General features: G+C 35.7%; 1 protein-coding gene across 2 annotated transcripts in view; it reads right to left on the bottom strand.

Annotated features, from left to right (window-relative positions):
* NYAP2 (neuronal tyrosine-phosphorylated phosphoinositide-3-kinase adaptor 2) overlaps positions 1-21,966 on the bottom strand; it is a 266,821-nt gene that overhangs the window by 6,182 nt on the left and 238,673 nt on the right. The gene's annotated exons all lie outside the window — the stretch shown is intronic.

The following is a 21,966-nucleotide window of genomic DNA, read 5'->3' as shown; positions in this document are numbered from 1 at the left end:
AGTTGAGTTTGTCACACAAGGACATCAATGTGATTGGGCCACAAACCCAGCCTGAGGAAGCTTCTCCTTAATTGTCTAAGCTAATCTACTCTTTGACTTTAAGGATTAAAATAGCTCAATCAGAGTCACTGAATAAAATGTTACAATTTTAGTATAAAAATCAGAGCAAAGGGGTGCCTGGGTGGCTCAGTCATTATGCGCCTGACTTCAGCTTTGGTCATGATCCCAGGGTCCTGGGATCCAGCCCGGAATCAGGCTCCCTGCTCGGCAGGAAGCCTGCTTCTCCCTCTCCCACTCCCTCTGCTTGTAGTCCCTCTCTCACTGTCTCTCTTTCTGGCAAATAAATAAAATCTTTAAAATTTTTTTAAAAAATCAGAGCAAATACTTATGTAACATTTACTCTATACCAGATCCCTTTCTAACACATTTCCATAGTTTAATTCATTCATTCCTCACAATGATGATGTTCTGAAATAAGTACTATTTATTAACCCATAATGATGAGTAAAATGAGATTTAGAGAGATTTAGCAACTTGTTTAAGCTTACAGAGCCAGCAAAGGGCAGAGCTGGGATTGGATCCCAAGAATTCATCTCTAATGCTATGCTTTTAACAACTACTCTATACTGACTTTCAGTGTATATATAGAAGTGGAAAAGACTGAGAAGATAAATAAGTACAACACCCTCAACATGCAGATGAAGAAGCTAAAACTTCAAGAAATTACATATGTTGCCTAAAGCCAGGCAGATAAGTTTCTGGTATGAAAAAGGCAAGATTGAAATTCTCGTGATTCCTAATCCATTATGGAGTGGGCAGGATTTAGAGCTAGAAGACAAGAATTCAAAGCCTGGATGTGTCAGATTTCTCCCAGTCACTGCACTTCGTGGTTTCTTAATTGCCAAAGTGGCTCAGAAATTTTTCAAAGGATTTCTAGTATTTTATAACTTGATAATCCATGCAATAAAAATACAGTAAGTCTATTTTGGTGGAAATGCAAGCAAAATTTATTGAGTAACTATAAACTCTTATAATGGATTTATGACATAGAATTCCCAGAGGGAAGGCCCCAAATTTTATCCATCAGCAGCCCCAACATGCAGAACAGAGTCATTAAGCTCTCGATAAAAGTTTTATGAATGAATAGAAGCCACCATCACTGAACAGATCTTGTTAACTCTTAGAAAGCTCACCAGATCATTTTCTTCTTGGTAAAATCTCGCTGGAGTTTACACATTCCAACAAAACTGTAAAACCTCCAGGCTTCTTTCAGATATTTACAGCATCACTTTGATATTTGCATTGTATTTACTTTTCCACACAAACCTAAAATCATTTGTTACTTAATTTTCTTTAAAATTTAAGAGTGAGAATCAATACATGTCATTGCAAAATAATACTTCTCCTAGATTGCTCTAACAACAATATCTCCAATATATTTCATAGTAGTCATTACATTTCAGATATGTATAACTGCATTACTGTAAGTGTGTATTTTCTTTCAATTAGAAGTTTGCACTATATAAGTGCATCAGTTTAAGAATAATCCATTCTTTAAGAAAATCTAAAAAATAAAAGTTTAAGAATAAAAAGTTATAAGATTTCCATATTCTTTACATTTTTATTTTAAAGTAGTTAAATGTCCACTTGATTGATATATGGTTTAAAATATTAATAGAAGAAAATCAACCCCTTTTTACAGAATGCTATAATATTAAACTATTTTCTTTTGGTGGTCAATACAAATTCTGAGAGAAACCATTGGTCAGTACATGAATGACAGCTAGATATTCCAAGATAATTTAAATACAGGTTATTAGAAAATAGCCAATTCAAGATTTTTAAAATTTCAATATTTTAATAAATCTGTTGAAGAGTGCTATAGAATCATCTCACATCAAACTGTTATGGAACATTCTTTTCTCATTTGAGATACCCAAGAAAGTTATTACTATTTAAGATGAGTTAAACGTATTCTGAATGTGATTCATTTTGGGGAAGACGAATCTACTTCCCGTGTTTACTTTTATATAGCCTGTGGTTTTCGATATTTCTTTCTGGAGGGTTCATGCTCTTTTTAATTCCCAGAATTAATCTCCAACATTACCACTATGGCCATTTACATGGCAGAATCTCTCTCCCTAAAATAAGTCTAAAAATTACATTTCACTCTGACAGTAAGATGTGTTTCAATTTATTAGTTTGCACATTACAAATAGGATATTAAGCAATTATATGAAGCATGTTAAAAACACTATCCATAAAATATTTCATGACTTTGCAGTGTTTTTGTTTTGCTTTGTTTTATCACCAAATTCTTCAAAGCTTTTTAATATTAGGTATAAAATTCCAATTCACCTCACTCTGGAGTTAAAAGAATTCTGGAATTTGATTTACAATAAGCATGCATTGGGAGATAATTGTAAGACAATTGCTCAACTGATATGAATACAGTTACATCTGTTGGACAAGATTTTCATATTAACATGACTCAGCAGAGGTAATATTCTTAGCTAAAAGTTGATGTTGATAAAATCAAGTGAAGCTCTTCCTCAAGGAGGTAAAACATAAAACCCCATTTTTTTACGTGCAGGCTACACACAGTGACTTCTTTCCAGAGAGTACATACAGTATGGAAAGGGAGTGGGGGGAATAGCCAGGCAAACACTACATATACCACACCAAGTAATCGACGGTGATAAGTGATGTTGATCCTAAGGATCCTGAATAATATATGATGAGAAAGGCACACTGCCTCTGTGTTCCTCCTCCCCGAAACCCACAATCTCAAACTAATCATGAGAAAAACACCAGACAAACCTAAATTGAGGAATATTCTACAAAACACAAGTCCAGAAATCCTCAAAACTGCTGAGATCATCCAAAATAAGGAAAGGCTGAGAAACTATCACCGTCTAGTGAAGTAAATGAGACATGATAACTGAAATGGACTAATGTGGTATCCTGGAAGGGATCCTGAAACTGACTGATAGATTAAAAACTAAGAAAATCCAAATAATGAATGGGCTTTAAAAATACTGTTTCAGTATTGACTCACTGGTTGTGACAAATGCATTAGAGCAATGTAAGATACTAACAAAAGGGGAAACTTGGTGTGGGGTATACACGGTATACAGGTTGTGCATTCTTTGCAACCTTTCTGTGAATTTAAAACTATTCTAAAGTTCAAAAAATATATTTTAAAAAATCACCAAAAGAGACCACATTCTTTCCAAATGCTAATTGTAACTTATCTTTCACTCTTTAGATGGAAGTAACATGGTACAATAGAAGGAGTTCAAGGACTTGGTTGTGATCTTCATTATTACATGACATTGAAAAGTCATGTATGTCTTTGAACTCATATGCACTTCCTCTATACATTGTATATATATAGGTACATAATTCATATACACATAGTATATATATATGTATATACTTCATATATATTTTATGTATATTATATATACTCTGTATACGTGATGGGTATTGCTACCTATGTTTTATTTCGCACAGTTATAGAAGGCAGTGAACTAAATAGAGTTCACAAATGGACTGGGAAACTGTAAAGCCCGAGACACTGCTAATGATCTTAATTACTAATTCTTTAATACATGAAGAATAACATAAATGTCAAGGAGTGTTTAATGTACTTCAATCATTACTTTCTCTAGGAAATAAACTAAGTACTTCCTGATACTGAGTATATTTTATCCAAAGAACAAAAGAATGATAATATTGTTCAGTAATATATCTCCATACAATTTTTTAAAATATTTAATTGCCAAAATAAGTAAACCATAAAGAGATAAAAAATATCCTAAAATAAGCACTTCAACACGAGCATTCCAACACTAAAAATGATACCAGAATAAAATTGATACAAGCTGTCATATCTCTATCCATTTGATTTTTGTGCCTCATGAATTAGCACATAAAAAAAATAATAATTTATCAAAGACTTAGGGGACAAAGCAATGTTGAGCAAGTGCCTTGTTGGCCTCAGAATTAAATTTAGCTCTTGTGAACAAAATTTAGTTTCTTAAACAATAGACCAGACCCCAATACTAATTTTCAGATGGTCTTGGGGGGAGGGGGCAGGATCAATTCCATGCTGCTCTCTCTCTGCCAATTTCTCTGCCCTATAATCCACATTATGAGAAATCTTTCCAGAGTTACCAAATTTCCTCTTTACCGTGTAGAAAATTTCTCCAGGAGAGCATTCATAGGATTAGTGGGGCAACAAGGAAGAGTAGGCATGAAAGCTGGCTGGTGAGATTCGAGAAAACAAAACTAATTCTTCAGGAATTATGAGAGATAGTGAGTTCCCTGCATTTATCTATATAGTCCCCAACCTTAGGTGTCATGAGGTCATCCAGAGGTATTAGTGAAACTAACATTGAAACTGTTTTTCTTCTCCCATGTAGTGGGCAAAGAGACTGATACTTTAGTAACAAAACATACATAAAAAATAAATATCTTTAGGATAATGGATAGGAGTTGGCAAAATACAACCCGCTTCCCAAATACAACCTACTACCTGTTTTTGTATAGCCCACGAGCAACAATTTTTATTTTACATTTTTAAGTAGTTAGAAAAAAAAACACAAACGACTATTTTGTGATACATGAAAACTGTATGAAATTCCAATGCCAGTGTATACAAAGTTTAAGTATCACACAGACATGGTTATTTGTGGACCTATTGTTTGTGACTGCTTTCATGTTATAGAATTACATAGGTGGGACAGAAATCACACATCCCACAAAGCCTAAAATATTTACTGTCTGCCCCCTTACAGAAAAAGTTTGCTAGTCGGCTACGTAAATGGCCAATTAACCCTTGAATTATGTATATTTTGGAACTGTCTAATAGAAGACTAAAAAGGATAATATTAATATTGATGCTATAAAAAGGGCTAAAGACAAGCCAAGAGCTTTGATTCATACATACTCACATATTTTTCATATCAAGTTTGGCCCATTAGATTTGAAATCAGCTCTGACAATTAGTTAAGAGGAATTATTTGATTACGTCAACTACACATTTTACAATTTCATCATTAGAAGGAATAAAGAGAATGTTGGAATTAAATAAAGTGGGTTATCTGGTGTAAGTTCTGGTGTAAGAGACTTAATGTAAGGTCAGCCCCTTGTTTTAATAGACTTGAAGTAGTCATTTGCTTGTCTATGATGTGTTATTGCAGGGATTCAACTTCAATATTAAAGTTGTTTTGAGAACCTTAAAAAAATAATTCTAATGAATTATATTTGTTTTCTTCTTCTCCAAATATATTTTGGGAAGAAGTATTCAGCTTTACATAGTATAGACACAACATAGGTTCCCAATAAACATTCTGAATGTGACATAACATAGAGATGAAAGGGTTCTAATTACCTTCACTTGTTAGCAAATTCCCTAATAAAGGTGCTTTATTACTTATCAAATAACAAGTGATCAAATCCATGTTATTTGATTCTTACACAGAAAAATATTGTGTCCACTTTGTAATAGATGCTAAGTTATTACCTGCATTCCTCCCAACAAACTTGAGGTCTTATTATTTTCATTTGCCAGATAAATGTCTTTTTTTGTCTTTTTTATTAAAGATTATTTAATTATTTATTTGAGAGAAAGATCGAGAATGAGCATGATTGAAGGGAGGAGTAGAAGGAAAGGGACAAGCAGACTCCCCACTGAACATGAAACCTGAGATGGAGATTGATCCCAAGACCCTAAGATCAGGACCTGAGTCAAAATCAAGAGCTGGACCCTTAACAGACTGAGCCACCCAGGTAACCCCCTGTCTTTTTCTTTGAATGAATAAGTTTTGCTCCATGTATCTATTATAAAATAGTTGACATTTTGAAAGCACACAGAGGTGACCTAACATCATAGTATTTTCTATGCTCAGTGTTTAAAAGGTACAGTCAATCCACATGGCATTATCATTACTCATAAGCACCATTCATTCACCTTTGAAAAGTGTAAATTCAAGGTCAGGGAGATGATTCTACAATAATTGATATTTTTTTCCTTTCTTTTATGAAAGCCAAAGTGAAGCCATTTGAACAGAAAATATTAGCATGCAATACCAAAAAAACAAACAAAAAACAAAGTATGCAGTACCAAAAAAAAATAGGTAAAATAAGTATACAATACAAAAAAAAAACAAAAAACAAATAAGTGTGCAATTCCTAAAAAAAGATGTAATATGTGTGCCATATCAAAAAAATGGAGAATCTAAATATGCAATACAAAACATAATATAAGTATGCAATACCAAAACAGTGGACACTTTTCAATTTCATGGGCCTGGATTTGATCCCAAGGCTTTCAATCTCACTTTGGCGGTGTTGCCCAAGTTAGTTATTTTGTGTTCTTGCCTGAGATCTTATGGGAATTAAATATTTTTCACATTATATTTTAATGATATTACTTGAAACAGTAGCATCTTTGATATACCTTGAGCTTTTTTGATAGTTTTTTGCCTGTATGTATATTTTTCCATCTTTAATTCTGATTTAGTGATTGGGTGATTTTTAAATTATTCTCTCGTACTCCTCTCTCATTCATCGAAAATGTTAACTCAGAACCTATGCTTTATGAAAGAATTATTAGACAAGTTAACACCCGAGGCATGTACTGGAACGTAGATTTTATTTCACATGCCTAAATTCCACTTTAAAATGTGAATATATTGATAAATGAGAGTGGCATCTTGATTTCAGAGCTGCTTTTGAATGCAATATCATGGGAATATATTAACCCCACCTTCTTTTCCTAGACTTAAAAATCCCTCTTCATGGATAATCTCTGATCAGCTACTAGGCATATGAGAAACATCACATGCTGGTATTTCAAGCCATAGAAGCTATTTGTTTTTACATATTAGTGCTTGCCTACATGACCAATTATGTAAAATTCACTAATCAAAAAGATTTGAAAATTGTAAGTTAATAAGCCTTACAGTTGCTTGGCTTGAAAGATAAATTAGAGCTTTAAGTTACTGTGGATCGCTCATTTTCTCTGCCTGCAAAATGAGGACAACAACCAACTCTTCAGTTTTATAGTGATGTCCTTTAATCAAGACCAAGTCACAGGTCACACATCCAAGGACAGAAGTTGATTTTAACTACTGTGCTACACAGTGACAAGTGTAACTGATCCCAATCTCCTCTAATATACTCTGCCTCTTTTTCAAATAATAACAGTTCTATTTTTGTGTGTGTTTGATTTCCTATTTTCTTAAGAGACAGTTTAAGACAGATGAAATGGATAACATGACATGGTTTTACCACTTATTTGTTGTGAGATGTGGGACAAGTCACTGAACCTTCCTGAACCTTATTTTTTTAATATGGGAAATGAAAATAATAAGACCTCAAATTTGTTGGGAGGAATGCAGGTAATAACTTAGCATCTATTACAGCGTGGACACAAGAATATAAGCTCCTGGTGTACCTAGGTGGCTCAGTCAGTTAAATGTCCAACTCTTGATTTCAGTTCAGGTCATGATCTCAGGCTCATGGGATCTAGCCTGCATTAGGCTCCACGCTCAGCAGGAAGTCTACTTCTCTCCCTCTTGCTGCCCCCCCATCTCTCTCTCTCTCTCGAATAAATAAATAAATCTTTAAATTTATATATCTACAAGCTGTTAATCCCCTTGCCCTTCACCATCGGTACAAGCTCCTCTACCCCCAGTAGACTGTGAGTTCTTTGAAAGCAGGAGCTCTGTTGTTAATCCTCTTGCCCTTCACCACCGGTACGATGGAAGTGTGTAATAAGTGCTCATATGATGGATGAACGAACAAACAGATGACTAGAAGGGTAATGCTCTCTGAGTCCTTTCAGGAAATGACCTTTGGAAATTTTTGACTTAATGAATGATTTTATTCCACTTTGGTTCAGTTAAATTCAGCAATATCCTGAATGTACAAGGTCAAAAAAAATATTTCCTACAATTTTTGAACCTTAGGAGGCATCAGACCTCAAATTCAGCCCTCAATTCCATGTGAGCCACACCCTGGATATACTAAGCATCTCTCTCAGACTCTGAGGTCTTTGAATCTTTGGAGTCTCAAGGATTCATATCCTTTGAATTGCGGGGTCTCAGAATCCTTGAGCCTTTGGTTCAAGTTAAGTGATACACCCACAATCCCTAAAACTTGGCACGCACTTAGCATCTCTTGGGAACTTATTAAAATGCACATTCTTAGTCACAATCCCCTGAGATTCTGACCCTAGGTTCTGGGTAAAGTGGGTCTCAGGCAACTGCATTCAAATGGTCCAAAAAAGCAAATGTTTCTCAGATCTGTCATCTACCTTTCTGTTTGCGGTGTCATGTTCTTAGATTCGGTTCCTGGACTGCTGAGACGGCCTCTAAAGTTCCACTTGTATTCCACCAGCCACACTCTGCCCAAGGGCTTGTTGTGAACCCCCCATAAAACCATGGTATTCAATGGCTCCCCATTTCTTGCAGAAAACAGTTTATGCTCCAGATCCATCACAGTGAACTTCAACATGGTCTTTTCTGGCTAATTATTTTACCCCACTGTTTACTTCATACTCCTGTCATATCAAGTTATCATAACTCACCCACCATAGGCACATTACTTGCTTCCATTCTTTAAATCAAGCTATTTTCCTATTCTAGAACGCTCCTCCTCCTTAAAGTCTTGTCTTTCAGGGGAAATCCCACTTATGCTTTTAAAGTCCAGCTAAATGCAGCAAGAATCTGTTCTGAAGTCCTCTACAAATTCTGACAGCCATGCTTGCTTATTGCTGACATAGCATTCTCTTCCTTCCTTCCTTCTTTCCTTCCTTCCTTAACTCAGCAAGTCTCTCACACCATGCTATGAATATTGTATTGATTTTGAGTTTTGTACAGAATCTGAAATTCTTGAAAACAGAAATCTCTTTTATATTATTGTTTCTAACCCTAGAATCCTAAGTCAGTATCCTCAAAGAAATTCCACAATGTCTTAATAGTTAAAGTTTCTTTGAAATACAATTTCAGAGTGACTAGTCTGAGCAGATGTTTTCACTTTTTTCTGATTATAAAAATAATTTATGTCTATTTTATAAAATATGAATTATAGTAATATAATAGGCAAAACATCAACTGTGAAACCACCACACAAAAAGTGCAGTATATTTCTTTATATATAAATCATATATACATAATTAAAACTTATGTATATATGTAATCATTGTGGTATAGGTACATACCTATATACACAAATTATTTTTTAACTTATGATTATACCATATAAAATTTTATATCCTTGCATTTTCTTTATTGTTATAGTTACAGTCTTAAACACTTTTTTCTAAGACATGATAATAAAAACTGATTATTCATTATGAATACCTTCCACTTTGCCATTGTATAATTGCTCACATTTGGTTGGGTTTCATTTTTTAAATGTTGTAATATCTCAATGGTTTATGTCTTTTTCCTTCAGAAATCCACTCACACAGTAACACAAGTCAAGAATCGAGCATTTTAAGGCTTTTGGTGTGGACTTTTGATGAAGCCATATTTGTCTTCCAGAAAAGTTAAACCATTGTCTGCTCCCATAAGCAGTGTGGGATCCATATCGTGTTAGCACTGGCTGTGTTACCAGCAGACACAAGCAAGCAAACAAACAAAAATCCTATCAATGATATGTCTAGAAGAACCCTCTGATTTCTATATTTACTTGTATTAATAGTGAGTTGAATGGGCTTGAATGTTTCTAAAATGTTTAATAGCAGAACAGTTGATTTAGTCTGAGTTTATTCTTTTTTTCCCCCAAATGAGGTGGTAGTTTTACCTACTAATTTATACTTTTTAAAATAAATTGGGGGTATTTATATTTTATTTATCATATAATTTCCAATGTTTGGCACTTTATAGACATTTATGTTATTCCAGACAGATGTTCCTAATTTTCACATAGTCAAATCAATTGTTTTTTTTAAATGCCTCCATTTTCTATTCTTTAAAGTCCCTGTCTTTTTAATAATTGATAAATACATTTATATTTTTCAAGGTTTATGGCTTGCAAACTGCTTAATTCATCTTTTACTTTATTTGTTTGTACTTTTCCTCATCACTGAAAATATGTTGCTTAGGAAGGGAAAATATATTTAATATGAAAAATGAGACAGAAGGTAAAACACTGAAAGGACAGATTTTACTTCTTAATTCTCCACAAGGTAAGAATCCACTTTTATTTATTTCAAATATTTCAACAGCTTTCAAGCACTGTTTGTTAATCATCATGGTTGAGTCACATTTCAAATTCTAGAAGTAATTCTGTACTATAATCTCATTTTATGAGGGGATAGCTGGTGTGGAATCATTTGAATTATGTGTATCAGTTCTCCTTTAATGAAAATGATGTCTAAGTGAAAAATTTTGCTTCCCATCTTGAAATTGCCCTGGTGTAACCATTATCTTCTTGAAGCATTAATCTATATATGTACTCATATACACCTCTCTTCCGTCATTTGCATAAAAAAATGCTGTTTCATTTTCCAGCTTCAAATGATGCATATTTTGGACAAATGTTGTCTTCCAGTTTGCAATTTATTGTAACAGTCTTCCTTAGTGTTTCACTTGGGAAAATATTTAACAATTATGTTTAAAATAGTCATTATATATTTCATTAAAATAAAATAAAAATCCATTTTGAAGACTGTTTAGAAGTCTATCATAAGCAAATACACATACACACATAGTATATACTTACACATTTCATACATATTCATGAACATATGTAAGCATGTGTATATAAAAGTATATAGCATACATTAGTGTATATATGTATTTGTATATATTTGTGTATATATGTATATATTGCACACCTGTGATTAAGTTATCAAAAATTTCTAGAGATCTCCTGGTTATCATATTGTCCAAAAAATATAATTCTAAAGGTTTTCCTGAAGAAATGTAAGTGTCAGTAATATCATTGAAGAGAAAATGATGGTCTACAGCTAATAAAATCTCGTATTGAGATTATTGATTGATCTCAAGGAATACCAAAACATTCCTGAATGCTTTTAAAAAGGTTCTAAAATAAGTGAGGAAGTTATATTCACCTTTGATCGAGTGACTTTGCAGTGAAGGACTGTCACAGTCTAAGGAACAATCGTAACACCAGTAATGTGATAAGTAGCAACTGTGACTGATTGTGTATAAATCATGTTCCAGTCACTCTGTGAGCACTTAGCATATATTAATTCCTTTAAAGCTTAATAATTCTATAAGCATGTTCTATTGCTATTTTTTAAATGATAAATTGAAGCTTGAAGAGAGTAAGTAATATCTACAACACCATCTTCCCAATAGAAGGCAGAACTGGAATTGGAATTCAAAACTGAAATACACCAAATGTTAAAGTTTATGCCCTTATCATTACGCTATATTGTCTTACAGCTAATTATGATTAATGTGGCCCAAACTGGATACCATACACGTGCACAGACACACACACACACACACACACACACACAGTTAGTATGGTACTTTCATTTCATACAGTTAGTGACATTGGGAAGTGCGTTGGGTTACATCAAGGTGGTGAAGCTTGTGGCTGAAGGATGAAACGATTAGAGGATTTATCAATTACCAAACTTGAGTGGAGAGGTGACACTGTGACTTTATTATTTGTTATATTTGCCGTTACTGTCATCACCAGCACCTTCTCATCACCGTTACTAAAATCATGAGCACAGTAACCAGTTCCCATCATATGAACACTCACCTGCTTCATTTCACTCTGGTCATACAATAACCCTGTGATCACCATTTTCTGGATGAGAAAATCAAGTTCAGAAGAGGTTAAAGACCACTTAGCAGCTGCTGGAGACAGATTCCACACTGGGTGTGAAAGGAAATTAACAATAGAGCAGAACACTACAATCTCCCTCCCTGGGTCAGACCCTCTATTTATAGGGCAGGTTCCTTGCCTCTAACCCACAAGAATACACTCAGCAAGGTTTGTAATATTTTCACTTGATTGTCTTGAACATCTCAGGGCTTGACTGCAAAGGTATTTTTTTCTCTGCTCTTCACTTTACCTCGCTTTTGACTTCCTTCTTGAAGACATAATTACTAAAATGTTTAATGGATGCGGCGTCCTGACAGGAGATGAGTCCCAGTGCTGAATAAGCAATTTCAATAACAAGAAAAATGACGATTCCTCTCTTGCCAAAGAAAAATAGCTCTATCTCATCTCACTTCCAAATGGTAGTACTCACTCACTCACTGGTAGTACTTCCATAATAATTGTGTGCCGAGCATGCATTCTGTGCTCTGGATACTACGCCACTAGAGTCCCTCTGTCTGAAGATATTTTTCTTGTTATCTCATCAACCACAACTGAAATTCATTTCAATAAACACCATTTCCTCACTTCCATGGTGGCAAGCAATGTAGTCATCCTTCACACATACTTATGCTTCTCCAAGTATATGCACAACATGGTGAGATACGGTGTCTCCTGACTGAGCTGGACAAATGTTAGCTGATTCAATGAATTGCAGTAGAGAAAAAGCTCAAGTCAAAGTCTGCATAAAGGAAAAAGGCCAGGGATGTTTTTCATACTACCAAGAAAGAAGATGATAATTGCATCAAACCATCATTTCACAAATTCTTTGCTGTAGCAGATTAGAGAATAAAATTTCACCATCAAGAAAAGTGAAGGTTTTAAACATTGTAAATGGGTCACATTTTCATAGTATAGGATGACAACCAAATGCAACAAGCGACTTGTCAAAATTGGGTGTTAACTTTGTATCTCTTAGGAAGAAATACAAAATGCAAATTGGCAATTGTATGTAATTTAGCACATGTGTTCTGGTGAAAAACTTGTCAAACATACAGTGGAAACTTATCTACCCAAAAACGCACCATCCTTCTAGATGTGAGTGCCATGGTGTCTGCATCTTTACATGTGTATACGCAGCATATCTACATATGTAATAGTGGATTCTCCTGTGCACGGATATAGAAAAATGCAATGACTGAAAAATAATGATAATATTACATGACAAAGAATTGATTTGTCGTTTAATTATCAAATGTCTGAAATTGCCTTAAAGTGTTGCTGTTTTAAAATGTGTAGAAAGTTCTGAAGAACACCTAATCTAAACATAAATGATACATGATGTGATATATGACATTCATATATCAAAATCCAAGATGAGGTTTTTCAGAGAGAAGCTGATTTGTGTCACATATAAAAAATATTACGTCTATGTCCATAGGGAGGACCATGTATATTCTTAAAAAACATATAATACAATATAATATAATAATAATTAATAACAGGGTTATAATTTTAGATAATGTACAATTAATGTCAATCATAATATGTAAATATTGTATATTTAAAATGATGTAAAATATTAGATAAAAATATATATTATTCTTGATTTGGCTTTTTACTATTTCATAATTATAAAACTCTTTGCTCTTGGAAAGTAAAAAGGCTATAGAAAAGTTGTGATACATTTTCTCCAGTTAAAAAGACACAATATATTTCTCAGCAATTAAACCTAATAATGACTACAGATATAATTTCAGCTGTTAATTGATTAAGCTAATTGTTTGTAATAAAGGGAAAAAAAAACCCTCCGAGCAGGTTTCAGAATTAATTTATGTTTTTAAATGAGCAAGAAGTTTATAAGTAGAATGCCTTAAAGAAACATTCCCTTAAGGAGAAAACAGTATTACAAGATAAAATTCAATTACAAGAAGTGTATTGATGTTTTTCACTAAGTATATTCTCTTAATCGCTTACATTAGCATTAATTTAATTTCAAGTTTAATTTCATTACAAAATATTGGCTTTTAATAGTGCATATGAACTTGACCACAGATAAATTAGGGAGAGTCACATCTCAGTAAATATTTGTTTTATCTAGCAAAAGGGAGACAGGTTCATAGGCAAGCAAAATATGCTAATCCTCAAGGAAAGACCTTAATAATAATCATGGGAATAGCTAACAATCATTTTTAGTTCTTATAACTTTGAATGGAGCTGGGTAAGAACACAAAATGTATATTTCTCTCTACCAGAACGCATTGCTCAAGATGAGCTTAACTTTCTTAGAAAGGAAAAACACGCTTGTGGTCACAAATAATTCTGAATGCAGCTTTGCTGTTTGCTACCCCTGGGCCAGTCTCCTCATGTGTCTTGGCCTCAGGTTAGAAAGAACCAGAGGGCCCACACTGAAAGGTAGGGCAGCATCAGGCTCACAGCTGTATTTTATATAAATTGCATAATATTTTACATTTTTTGAACCCTATGAAAAAAAGAACAATAGATTTAATGTTAAAAGAGAGAGAGAGAGAAACACAGAGTAGGGGAGAGTGGGGAGGGTAAGAGCACTGGGTTTTCCTGAGACATCAGAGAAACATGGCAAAATGGGTGGAGGTGGGTTTTCTCTGCTGTCTTTCTGTAGACTTGTCTCTTTTAGTTCCTCCTGGTCCCCTCCATTATTCCATGCTGAAGCCAAGAGCCAGTCACCATTTTTCATTTTACTGGTAATGAAAATTTTAATTGTAGAAAAATATTCTCTGTACTGCTGATTCTATCAAAGGGAGCAAGCACTTAGTTTCAATGCCTCCTGGGCAGCTGCAGGCTGTGTCTTCCTAACTGCACCATTTAAATAAATCTTTTGTTTTGTGATTCCAGGTTCAAGCCACATTGACTTAAAGCTTGAGGCCTTTCATCCTAACTTATGGCTAACACTAGCTCCTCAAGTCAACAAAATCATCCTTATTGCATTTCCATAGAAGAGGTTGGTCATTTCCTTTTAGCCAAATTCATTCAAATTTTCATGCGATCATTATGGAAAGGCAGGAAAAACCCAACATCTTGTACAGAGAAACCCCAAATCAGCTTAAGTGCAAAGAGTGTACTCATAGCCTATGATCTACCAATCCAGGAACTCAAGAGATAGGCCCTTTTCCTGCTGCGTTTATATCTTCCATCTGGCTTCCTGCTTTTCTCCTGCTTCCTGAGGTTTATACTCAATGCCCAAGAAAACATTCTTCAGAGCAGCCACAAGGCAACAAAGGGCTCAGCTGACTGTTGTCTGAGAGCAGAATGCCCTATGTAAGATGCACTGGGCAGTGAAACAAACAAGGGTTTCCATTCAAGTCTCAGATTGAATGTCTTGAAATCTAATTTCCAGAATGAAAGGCTCTTCTTTGATAGTAATGCCCTTCTCATGAGGGCAATTAGATGCAGTCAGCTAAAGTTTGAAAACTGGAAGGAACTGTTTATTAAATGATAGTTAAAGTTTTCACCATTGAGAATTGCTGGCTAGTTTAAAAACATCTTTTCTAAGTCAATATTTACAAAGTGCCCAGCGTTGTGAGAAACATATAGTCTTTCTCCCTGAGAGTGACTGGAGGTATTACCTGGAAATGACTTTGCCATCCCCCACCCCTCCCATCATCCACCTTTCAGGGAATCTTTTTTTTTTTTTTTAATATTTTATTTATTTATTTGACAGAGAGAGAGGTCACAAGTAGGCAGAGAGGCAGGCAGAGAGAGAGGGAGAAACAGGCTCCCCACTGAGCAGAAAGCCTGATGCAGGGTTCGATCCCAGGACCCCGAGATCATGACCTGAGCTGAAGGCAGAGACTTAAACCACTGAGCCACCCAGGCACCCCTCTTTCAGGGAATCTTGTATGGGATGGACCATAGTATCATTATCTTCTATACGTAAGGACAGCTTATGTTCAAAATTGGAATCAGAGTTAAGATTCAAAGCAGTGACTTCCTTGCTGGAAATCATTCCAGGACTGTCCCTGGGCCTCTGCCGTATTCTGCTTCCCTGGCTGACAAGTAACCATAGCATCTCTCATCACGATGCCCTTCCGCTGGATGCTTCAAAGGAAACAGAGTCAACAGAAGACAAATGCTGGGAACAGCACAGGGAGAGCACAGAGGGGTGACGACCACTACTGCAAGTCGTTGTCCCTAGACAGTTGCTTTTGTCATGCCATTTATCTGCCTAGATGCATCGAGGGGGTCCCACTGCCAGAGCATTGTATCTACAGAAGTTAGGATGCTATTGAAACATGTGGACCTTATGGTCACATCTGTTTTCATGATCTTGTTGCTTACAGCTCATTCCTAAGAACTCTGGGCTCCGACATCATTCCCAAGTCAAATCAAAGACGATTTCTCTTAACCAAGACGGTTAGACATCTGAAGACATGACATGCCTATTACTTTTGAAAATCAGAGGAATCCTTTCAACATTCTGATCTAAGAACCTGAAGAAGCAGCAAAACACAGCTTTAGAAATCAATATTTCTTTTTTTTTTTAAAGATTTTATTTATTTATTTGACAGAGAGAGAGAGATTACAAGTAGGCAGAGAGGCAGGCAGAGAGAGAGAGAGAGAGAAGGAAGCAGGCTCCCTGCTGAGCCGAGAGCCTGATGTGGGGCTCGATCCCAGGACCCGGAGATCATGACCTGAGCCGAAGGCAGAGGCTTAACCCACTGAGCCACCCAGGCGCCCCGAAATCCATATTTCATAACAGCTAAAATGACAAGCTTTTTCCCTACCCCCCAGGTCAGATACATAAACCACTCAGAAATAAAATATGAGTAGGGGGATAATGAAAATCAGAAAGACAAGGGGGAAGTGGGAGGATATGAGTGCTTTGTAAGAAATTAAAATGGAATTGAGGTGGCCTAAAAACCCTACTACTACTTTCATTTCTTCTTTCCTATTTCAACTGCTCTACCTATGGTTCTCCACACCTGCTGACATAAAGATAATTCTAAATGCCTCAGTTACCTTCTAGCAGAATAACCATATGTTACTCATGAAACACCTTAGAATTTCACACAGGTGTAAGCAGCACCACAATAGCTAATATTATAGAGCCTCTATCTTTTAGTAATTTTATTTTTCTTGGAATACCTTACTCAAGACCAATATTTGATTGACTTTTTAAAATTGATGTAAACATAAATTGGTTTAATCGTTTTCTAAGTTGCTTCAGAAAAGGAGTGTTCAAACTCAGAGGTCACACCTGCCATGAATGGATGGTATGCCTCCTTCAGTAAGTGTTCAAAGAACAATGAGAAATAGAGGATGTTTCTCTGCAGTACTAATAGCAGGTGAGTTGTTAAAAATGATATTAACAACCACTAATAAACATTAAGCACAGTTAATGCACCAAATGCTTTATATATGCTCTGATTTACTCCTTGGATCAGCCATATTGTAAGGTAGCTGTCAGATGCCCATTTTATAGATGAATAACTGAGGCCCTGTGAGTAAGAAACAGGTTTAAAGTCACTGAGCAAATAAGTGCGTGGAAGTAGAGTCTGAATTCAGGGGAACTAACTCCACATCCCCCCACATTTAAGTCTTACACCACGTGGTTCTGTTCTTAGAGTAGTTGTGCAACTATAGTGCAATTTTAAACATTTTATGTCACTTATACCCCACCATTCCTAGAAAATAGAATGTGACCAACAAATGTTCACTTTCTTTCCCTTATTATTTCACATAGTAAGTACTTGAAGCATTATACTGCTGTCCAAAGATACACTACCAGGCAACAGAATAGCCAAATCTAACTCTGGAATCGTGAGTACCCCACAACTTCTACCCCTTAGTGATTCCTAAGACGCTAGACTCTTCAGGGATCAACCTGCATTTGCACCATGGCTATTATCATGATTGATGCATTTATATCTTATATCTATAATAATTATTGGAGACCTATCTCTACTCCTGTAGTTAAAAAGGACCTTGGGACTGAATTCTGTGTGTCTCTCTCTCCAGACAGATACAGAACTTTCAAACATGATCTCAACTTCTCCCCATCCCTCAGCCCGAGGCAGCAGATTCAGCAGAATTTATAGTTGTTCTCAGAAATGACACAGCCGCACTTGGGGGAAAAGCCCAGCCTTGTCCATAAATTAAGAATAGCCATCAGCCAGGAGCATCCATATGGATTTGTTTGATGGAGAAACTTTTTTTTTTTTTTTTAAGGTAAAAATACTAACATTTTGGGCTATCTCTGCTTTGGAGCTCAGCTACTTCCCTAATCCACAATCACAAATGTAAAAAGCATACAAAGTATATAGAAGTGTATTTGTACTGGACTTGTATTTTATCTAATTCTTTCATATAGCTGTAGCCAGATCTAGGGTCCAAAGACTCAGAATTATATTCTCCAATAATTTATATCTTTTTTTTTAAATTTCTGTGGATGGAGACATATCTAATTATGGAAATGACATGCAATACAAAGATGATATGACCTCTTTACATACTTTTCTTTTTATGATGTGTAGGTTCAGAATTACAAAATAAACCCTAACCTTTTAAGAGCCAACAGTCCATTTTCAGTTTTCAGGGAATAAAATGCACTGGAAGGAATTTGGGGGAAGTTATAAACTGCCTCGGCTTTTTATTTTTAAAAATAGGAATGCTAGTGTTTATAATAATCGGTTATGTTTGGTCAATGAAATATAGCCTATTCTTATAATAAAATTATATAAGTACATCTAAATCTCTGTCATTTAAAGATTTATGTTCATAAAATTCCTTGAATTAAAACAATATCTTGAGAAAATTGAGTCCTAGAACTCTAGAAAAATATAAACTACTGTCAGCAGAATAATTCAGGAAGCAGTGCCGCATTTGACATTGGTGGTAAGGCTCTATGAATGAATAACAACCCCTTGACAGTGTAAGAAAACCCCAGAATCAACCCACACACTTATACTCTATTAGTTCTATCTTCTAAGGCAGGGCCTTTTTTCACCATACTTTTAAATCTGAGCAACGTTGTTTTTTTTTTTTTTCAAGATTTTATTTATTTATTTGACAGAGATCACAAGTAGGCAGAGAGGCAGGCAGAGAGAGAAGAGGAAACAGACTCCCTGCTCAGCAGGGAGCCCGATGCAGGGCTTGATCCCAGGACCCTGAGATCATCACCCGAGCCGAAGGTAGCGGCTTAACTCACTGAGTCACCCAGGCACCCCTCTGAGCAACCTTTCAATCTCTGACAAAGAAATCTTTGGTTCATGAGGGAGAGATTATTTTGTCAAACTTCATAACCAATCTTAGAGGCCTCCATTGACCTTTGGCCTGGAGGCGCTGGAGCTCATGCGAGGCTACACTGTTGAAGCCAAGTGCTCACTCATGACTTACAAGACAAGGGAAAAGCTATGAAGTAAACTGGACATTGCAGTACCTCAGATACAAGGCTGCTCTGTAGATCACCTCATCTCATGTCTCCATTTATAGTCACTAAAACAGTCGTGAGTATCACTCCATGTTACGGGTGTGGAAATGGAGATTGCAGAGCTGGGTGGTGAAGGACAGAAAGTTTTAAACCAGGGCTGAGTAATTCCACACCAAAGCATTCTTGAGAATTAGAAGAAAAGTTCAATAATAAAACTGATTAGGAAAAAAAAAATTAGGGGAACCTGGGTGGCTCACCCTTTAAGCATCTGCCTTCAGCTCAGGTCATGACCCCAGGGTCCTAGAATCAAGCCCCACATTGGTCTCCTTGCTCAGTGGGAAGACTGCTTCTCCCTCTCCCTCTGCCACTCCCCCTGCTTGTATTCCCTCTCTTGCTGTCTCTCTTTCTCTGTCAAATAAATAAATAAAATCTTTAAAAAAATTAAGACCATTAGAAACCCCAGTCTGAAAGCAAAAATATATTATCAATGTGTTTGCAATATATAAATATTGTTTTAAGTTACATTAGATAGTCAATGGAATTATTTAGTTTAATATAATTATCATATGCCTTAATGGACATTGTAAACAAAATTTAAAAAAATCCAGGCACTCACTATATCATATATATAATATTTAATGTACAGCCCCTCACTTGTTAGATTTTATTTCTATGGTCATGATTTCAAATTATACAGTATTGCTAATATTTTTTCTGCTTTTTTTTTTCTGAAATAAGTACTTGCTTTTTTAAAACATTCCTCTAAAATGAGAACATGCCTCCAAAAACAATTGCAATGGTGTCCATACTTGTAGGCTACATTTTTCCCTGAATACAACTTGCCAAGTTTCTCATACAATGTATTTAATATCTTTCTCTTAGCTGGGACAGAAATAAAATAATTTATTCATGGTCCTTTGAGGATGGAGCAATGATAACAAAACCAATGATGTTGTCAAATCTATTTTATCATAAATTGCCATTATCCTATACACTTTAGGACTATAATTACAGCTCATCTTAATTACTACCATTTTTCAGATAAGGCTTTTGAGTCAGAGAGGTTAAATAATTTGTCCATGGCATTCAGCAAGGGGATAATTGAGCTTGGATTAAACCACAGATTCTGCACATCTGCACATTTATATCCAATCATATCGTGTTCATGAGCAATGCATTTCATAAGTAAGTATATTCTGGGAGGGACTCCTCTGGGTCTCCCATGCTTATATTTCATACCTATCATGCAATTTAAAAATATATAGTATTCTGGAAAGAAACAAATGGTCTTTATTTGCATTTGTACTCATTTAACAAAATGCTACAAATTAAATAAAAGGTTGCCTTCTTCCCAAGAAATTTTAGAAAAAGGTCTAAAAGAACTTGACCTTTGAATATGGAAGCCATTAATTTTTTCCAAGTTTTGAGAAGAGCAATGGAAACTCTTTCACCATTAGTAAACAACGACTAATGTAACCTATGCGTGTTGTGAAAAAAACACATCTTGCCAAGTGATATGGGAAAGTAGTCATGGATAATCATTTGTCTCATGATAGAAAATAGTGCCACATCATTTTTCTTGTTAGCACGGAAGACTGGAGTTGTGCCCCTCATTTTGCTAAACAAGGTCTATTCTAAAATCAGTATTTTATTACAAATATAACTTCCAGCCTATAACCCTTTCCAGTTCTCTGAATCCTGATGACCCCCATGCCCTTGGCAAACATCAACAAATCTTCAGGACACCCCTACTGGGACCAAAGAGAATCTCCGGTTCTCTCTCCACATATCACTCCCAGGAGAATCTGCAAAGAGATCAGACTCAGGATATGAGATGTGACATGCTCCACTTCTTAGCTGACTAATTGCAAACATAGAGAGCTTCCTGGTCTCAAATAGCAAAATGAGGAAAATCAGGAAAGCAATGACAAGTCAGCATTTATGGTTATAGGACAAAGATTCTGGACTGAGGGTAGGTTTCCATCCCACACCCTGAACTGATTCACTTTGCACATTTGTAGTTTCTCCAAGAATCCTTATCACACCATAACTCACTCCTGCCCTTTGCGCACTCACCAGTAATAACCCCAAGGGGCAAATGTGAACACAAATACTTCTTGTCAAGTATTCCAAGCATACTAACTTTCCCCACTGCCCACCAGAGATTCTAGATAAAGGATTAATTAATAATCTCTCAGACTGCTTTTATGTTAAGTTCCCAACCCACTTCACTTGCAGACACCAGAAAATACAACCCTTCTTAACCCGTCACATCAGGATGCTTTTTAAACCTCCAAATCCATAGAACCTAATATATATTCAAAGCCTCAAACTCTCTGCAAGTTACAGTCTCTCGAAGGGCATCCGTGTCCTTATCAAAGTCTTGTTAGGAGAAACGGAAGGTTTTCATTTGTCTGCATCATCTCTCTACCCAGTGGCATTCAGAGCACAAAGATAGGACCCGATTCAGGAAAATTAAGAACCCGAGCTTTGTGGCTTCACCTGACTTCCTCAGCCTTAAATGGGTCCTTTGCTCACCACACAGCGAATCTGTGAGTCTCGGTTCAGTTCAGCAACAGAACACCTGCTTTGTCATCACGCCCAAGATAAAGAGGAAACAGAGGACTATCCTTAGGAAGTAGAGAATTGGCTGAAGATCTCTTTGGCATTTCAGCCTCCCTGCCAAGGAAGAATGGATGGGAGGTAATGCTGCTTGGTGTCCCCAACTGTTCTTGTTT

The sequence above is a fragment of the Meles meles genome, chromosome 9 (genome assembly GCF_922984935.1).
Source record: "Meles meles chromosome 9, mMelMel3.1 paternal haplotype, whole genome shotgun sequence".
NCBI classification, from domain to species: Eukaryota; Metazoa; Chordata; class Mammalia; order Carnivora; family Mustelidae; genus Meles; species Meles meles.
This window is presented reverse-complemented; position numbering and strand designations above follow the sequence as displayed.